The sequence below is a fragment of the Poecilia reticulata genome, chromosome 8 (assembly GCF_904066995.2).
Source record: "Poecilia reticulata chromosome 8, P_reticulata-male-v2, whole genome shotgun sequence".
In the NCBI taxonomy this organism is placed as follows: domain Eukaryota; kingdom Metazoa; phylum Chordata; class Actinopteri; order Cyprinodontiformes; family Poeciliidae; genus Poecilia; species Poecilia reticulata.
This window is the reverse complement of record NC_088837.1, coordinates 11,037,273-11,043,272: the sequence shown is the minus strand read 5'-3', so window position 1 is coordinate 11,043,272 and position 6,000 is coordinate 11,037,273. Positions and strand designations below refer to the sequence as shown.

Sequence of the window (6,000 nt, the reverse complement as noted above, 5' to 3'; positions counted from 1 at the left end):
AATTATTGACAAACTATTTGTGAGATTAATGCAACAATGTTTAGGTGAATTCTACATTTTTTTAATTTTTTTTTTATTCTTAGTGCAATTAAAATAATCTCATAATTTCAGCAATAAATTGTTTTGAGATTCTTTTGGCTTCTATCAATCAATATGCTGTTTGCTTGTTTGTAAATTTGTTGTTGCTGCAATAAAAACACAAATAACAAAACTACACTCAGCCAAAGTTTTAAAGTAAAATTCAATAGTATTGTATTCTTTACTGGTTAAGAGAAGTGTTGCTGAATTTATTTGTAGTTTTAGAGCGCCTCCACTGGCAGCTTCATGTTATAGAGCTTTATGCTCTGAAGAGTTTTTGTACAGCTCTACTGTTGTGTTGTGTCACTGTGACTGTCTAGCACAGTAATACACAGCAGAGTCCTGAGGCTGGAGATTCTGTCCATTCAGAGTCACTGTTTTACTGGAAGAATCCAAAGTAAAACTGAACTTGTTCCTTACAGAATCTTTGTAGACTGCAGTGCATCCTTGGCATGTGTAACCGATCCACTCCAGTCCTTTCCCAGCAGGTTGTCTGATCCAGTGTGTCCTGTAGCCCAGATCATAAGAGACCTGACAGCTGATGGTCAGATGCTGACCTGGCTGCACAGTTGCAGAGGCTGGCTGGGTCAGCTGCTCACACTTCACACCTGTGGAGGAAACATTTAATATTGAGCTGTTAACCATCAGTGTGATGTGATCATGTGCTGTAAATGTTTGTCTCACTGAGACTCACTGGATCCAGCAGCCAAAAGCAGCAGCAGAGCTACAGACAACATGTTGGTGTCAAAGGTGATCTGATGAACGTTTCTGTTTGCCTTTGAGTGATAGCATGAGATCAGGCCTATACAGTAAAATGCTTCATTTGCATAATGACAGACTAGCCAATCATATCGTTGTTCATTGGCCTGTCCTGTATAATCTTTAAAAAGAAGAGGATAATTAAAACTATCCAACTATTACATAAAAGAATAATCACACAACTGTATCTAATGTCATTAAATGATTTATATAACTGTTTGTTTGAAAAAATATGTAAAAATTAATTCACTGGATTTCAAAATGTGATTTTCTGAATTGCTTCAGAACATCTCTGCATTTTAATTTGCCTTGTTTACTGTATCAGGATTATTTTCAGCCAAAAAAATAACATTTCTTTTGTTTAACTTGACTCAGTTTTCTGCTTCCACATTGTGATATGTTTGATGTGTTATTACAAGATTACATAACCAGTGCAATAAAAACTGAGAATATTTGTGTGCTTTATTCCACTGGATAGAAACAATGTTTTAATTTTAATTGAGGCAAAAGTTAAACAATATAATGAGGACTTAAGTTTCCATTATGAAACAAAAATGGCAGCGAACCCCTAACAGCTTCTACTGTGAAGACAAACAATTGATTTTTAGATGTTTACTTATTACATATTTTCTTCAGCCTGCACAAGTACAACAATCAGGTCAAAGACTTGTATTTTTATTTTTATTATTTTATTAGAATATATGTGTTAGCCCACATGGCACAAACTAAAAAGAAACAAGTTACAATTCAGAAACTTTTCATTATATATTTCAAAGCATGTTTAATTTCATCATTTTCATTCAAGATGTCAAGAAACATTTACAGAAAAGACAATGAAAGCAGTCTTTAAAATTATGATTTTGCTCTGAAACACTGTACTACCACAAACCTGTGAAGAAAGCAAACAGACATAATGGAAGATGTGAATCTTTTTAATGAGAACAACAAACAATATTTGATTAATAGACATGACTTGATGTGTAAACCTGCTGTGACTGAAGTCAACAGATGTGAAAGGATTATGTTCACTGTGTGGCAGAAAACACAAGCGGAGCTCAGACTATCCACAGTAATTTCTGTTCATGTGAAACTGAGACGATGTTTAGTTTCTGTCAGCTTCCTGTTGATGAGCGGGTTTAACTGATGAAACTTCTCTGCTAAAACTCTGATATGAGGCTGATCTCTCACTGGAGTTTCTGCATCATCGGCTTCATCACTGATGTATTTATTACTGGAAATAACCTGAATAGGGAGGATAAATGAGGGGGCTACTAGAGATGACTGAAAAAAGTCTGAACAAAGTTAAATGAGGATGGTAACGATGTTTAAAGATTTAAGTAAACATGAAGACTGACAAAAAAAGTTCATACTTTTGATATGAAGAACCAAAATTACCTTACTATCAAAAATACATTTATATTCATACTCTGGAATTCAGTCTTCAAAGCATTTATACGTTTCTGGATTCAGAAAGTGAGATTTTATGGGATGTATCTTGAATAATTTGTTTTAATGGGTGTGTTTTGGCTCTGGAGGCCTTTATTTAACAGAGAGTGGAAAAGAGAGGAAAGACATTTGGCAAAGCTCAAACCTGTGATAGTGACATCCATGCATTACGTGTTTTACCTCTACACCACTACTGCATGTGATATTTTTCAAAATAAGCACATTTCAATTGTAAAAATAAAAAAAATAAAGTGAAGAAATAAAAAACAATATTGTAATGTTTCTGTGTGTCTATTTTGATTCTCAGTTATGCCAAAGAAAATAAATTTTCTGCTGCATGAATTCAACACATTGGTGGGCTTCTGACAGACTGTATGGTGGCCTGGAAGGCTCAGTTTCAGAAGATCAGGCCTCTGATGGTGAGGACGGTGCTGAAGGCCAGAGCTTTGGTGAACACCACTCGGACTCCGTTCATCAGCAGCAGGTAGAAGTTCAGCTTGGCTTTTTCTGGACGACAGAGAAACAGAGTTCAGACTTGAACACAAACAGCAGCGATGGAACCAAACTGAGACAGGAAGAGATCAGACTGACCTGGATAAATGCTGCCACATTCATCATCTGTTTAGAGACAGAAAGAACATCAGTCACACAAACATCATGAAAACTCTGACAGAGAGATAATTTAATCACGTAAACATTTTTCAGAAATTGATCATTTCTAATTCAGCAGGAAACAGTTTTGGTCAAAACTGAAACTTAGTTTAGTACCAGCTTCATTGTTGCCGAAGGTCCCGTTCATCCCACAGGAGTAAATGGTTTCATTACTGAATACAGCAACGTTGTAGGTGTTGTCCTTTGACAGAACAGCATCATCAGTGCTCACGTTGACTGGACCCTCTTTCTGATTCAGAACCACGTCTCCCCCCTTTGGACGGAAATCTGTGGCCAGACAGACGTTTGGACCGAGCTCGTCTGCTGACTTCAGGGGGGAGTCAGGATTGGACAGAGGACTGAGGACGAACAGGGACGGAGTCTGAGGGGAACCAGCTGAACAGGAACAAAATAAGAGAATTCAGTTTGAAATCTGAGGCTGATGTCCAGAGAAACCTCTGCAAAATGGTCACTATTTTGTTGTTTTTATTTTATTTATTTTTTTGTTCTTTAAGGTGTAATTTTATCAATACTTTTAAAGAGTGATTTACTACACTGCTTGGACTTTATTTAACATATTTCTCTTTCACATCTGTTTTCAAGCTGTGAGCAAAATAAAACCAGCAACTCTAATCACCATTTTTTTAATGCTGTATAAAACTGAAAATGTTTTATATACATTAACTTTAGTGTAAGTTATGATTTTATAAATGTGATTTAATTTGAAATTTTCAAACTATATACAATTTGACTAATAATATATCATCTATTTATGTTTTACTATTTTATTTTTATTATAGTTTCTAACAATTTTAGTATGTAGTCCTATCACTTTCACATGTTTTAGCATTGTCTTCTCTTAGATGATTTTATTTTATAAATATATGGAGTTTCAAGCTTTAGTATTTATACACACACAATTTTATTGCGATTTATCTTTTCAACATAAGCAATTGCTTCACACTTTTCCATAGAAAGAAATGTTTCTAAAAATAAAGTTTGATTGATTCACTGATTTATTTAAGATATTAATTTTAGTATTTTCAAAATAAAGAATAAGATTGTTATAGAATATTGCTCAAATTACGATTTTGCCTTTAAATAAAGAAAACAAATTTGTCTTATTTTGTTTCTCAATATAAAAAACCTAGTTGGACTGTTTTGCGGAAGGTTAAATGTAGAGATTTTCTGTGACATTTATGCAAACGAGCTCATTTTGCTCCAAACGTTCAGAAAGCATTCAATCTGTGAAATAGGTAGACATTTGTCGGAGTCATTGATTATGTCGCACTTTCGAGCTATTTTACACATTGATCCAATAATATTCAAGGACAGTTTAAGTTCAGGTTTTTCTTTTTCTGCAGCCGCATCACTTTTACTTTGATTGTGTCATTAAGAACAAAACGATCGGGTTTTTACGATAGATATTTCAGCAGCAAAGCCCAAGAGAAACATGCATAATATACAGTTTTAAGATTGAATATTTGAATAAAATAACTCTTTTTTTCTTTTTTGTTTCCATTCCATTTGAGTTTTTTTTTCTCATATAAAAATTTAATTAATTTAATTAACACACTGCCAAATTGTAATTATTTTCTCTAGAGTATCTCTATTTTTCGCCGGGCAGAAAGTCTTAGGATGTATGAACTTCTTTATGTTGTGTTTTGATTAGTGAGAGAATGCAGCCCACCTCTCTGCTGTTCGGAAAAAATTGTCAAAACTTGAACCATTTTTGATTCTTGATGGATTTTTCGGGGCGCTCCAGAGCAATCGGCATCATATAATTTACAAATAAAGGAGTTTGGCTACAAAATGTTTAAGGATATGCCGCCGTGACTTCAACATAGCGGTCGCTGCGCCGTCTGCGCGTCTTTTCGATCCAACTGGCTCCTGGAAAATTAGTTACTTAACTGGAGAGTTTTGACCTGGTGAAGTCATGGTGACTTGAACCACTTTCAACAATTCGCCCTACATCGGAGTAATTTATAGCCTCAAAACATCTAAATAGCAAAGTCTTTGTGATACTACGGAATGGTTTTGAAACAGTTTCATTACATAATAATGCCGCATCGATACACGTTTAATATCCGTTTATTTGTGACCCAGATAATGTCTGATGTTTGTATAAATATGAAATATTAAAAATTTCAAATTGTTCAACGATTTTTGTTGACTGTAAACTGATTACTTTTTTGAACCATTTTTTGCTGATTTGACCAACACTGTAAGATTTTGAGATGGTGGATTTATGAAAGATTTTATGACGATTATAACAACGACTGCTAAAAATATTGACGCTCGATGAGCGTTTTTCTTTCTCATTCGTTCTCAGTTGCACCACTTTAAAACAAAATATGCTGCTTCTCTATCACAAAACATCTTCAACAACTTGAATATTCATAGGAGATTTTATTGAACGATAAAAATCAAAAGTTAAAAGACAATATTTACACCAATAATTATTAAAGTTTTAAAGTTGCAGTTTTTGTTAATTATCAATAATAGACAACGCATAATGATAATTGATGTGATTAAATGATCTTACCTGGTTCAACAGTGACTTCAGCTCCATCTCCCCAGTAATCAAAGCCGTAGTCACAGTGCTACGTCTTCACTGACTTCCTGAACAAAAACACGAGGAAGGTGAAACATACCAAATCATAAACAAACAAAACGTACAACTTTTTAAAAAAACACAAATGACTCTGTTAGATTGTGCGGCACTTTTGTTATATTATATTAATAGCTTATTAGGATTTGTTGTTAATCAAGTCTTAGTAAAAAATGAGCATGTATTAATATCATGTGTCTTTAGAATAAAACAGGTTTTCCCACATTAATAACCAGACAGTTTACGTCAGTATTTACACAGTGAATGTGTACATGCTTATTACATATATAATAATAATAGTATAATTTTCTAATAGATTTTTCTCATAGGTTTGTGCTGAGGTTTTTGCATGGGCGTGTACCATTGTGCCCCCATCACTGTGACAGACTCTGTTACATAAACCTACGTCACTGTCAGTGAAGATAAAACACAAACACCCTTTATTTTGCTCCTTT

At 34.1% G+C, this 6,000-nt stretch overlaps 1 long non-coding RNA gene across 1 annotated transcript; it reads right to left on the bottom strand.

Annotated features, from left to right (window-relative positions):
• Positions 1-2,680: 2,680 nt before the first annotated feature.
• Positions 2,681-5,621, bottom strand: LOC103468640 (uncharacterized). Its single transcript, XR_014088588.1, has 4 exons — positions 5,480-5,621; positions 3,052-3,330; positions 2,875-2,901; positions 2,681-2,790 (listed from the first exon to the last, which is right to left on the bottom strand). It is a non-coding gene; the product is annotated as an uncharacterized LOC103468640 (long non-coding RNA).
• Between the last annotated feature and the right edge of the window lie 379 nt (positions 5,622-6,000).